Raw genomic sequence first — 440 nt, 5'->3', positions numbered from 1 at the left:
CTCCTTCAGTTAAACTGCAGCCATTAATAATTTATGAGTGCTCATCTTTTCTGGAACTTAGTTGTAGTGATTTAACACTTCCAACCTAAGTAATGTTCACTTATAGGTAATAATTCGTATGCCACATGGGGAGGCCTTGATTGAAGCGGTGGAGTAGTTTTTTATGGTGGGGGAATCTGATTATTGTGGAGGTAGAGTGATGTAGAGTATGAGCGTCAAACTATAAAGTTGATAAAGAAATAAACCAGTTGTTACTATTGCAAAGCTTTGTTTTGTGGTCCGGAAGTAAAGCCATGGGCCTAATTCTCCTTCGTGTGAACCTTTTGCAGATACCTGTCTTGTCTAGAATTAATTTAAAATGCTACCACTAGGCTGAGATACCAACGCCTTCCACCCGCTTCATTCTGTCTTTCCATCCGCTGAATAAAGGCAGCCCCCCT

Source organism: Egretta garzetta, unplaced genomic scaffold (genome assembly GCF_000687185.1).
Source record: "Egretta garzetta isolate BGI_Z169 unplaced genomic scaffold, ASM68718v1 scaffold118, whole genome shotgun sequence".
Classification (NCBI taxonomy): Eukaryota; Metazoa; Chordata; class Aves; order Pelecaniformes; family Ardeidae; genus Egretta; species Egretta garzetta.
Note: the sequence above shows the minus strand (reverse complement) of the source record.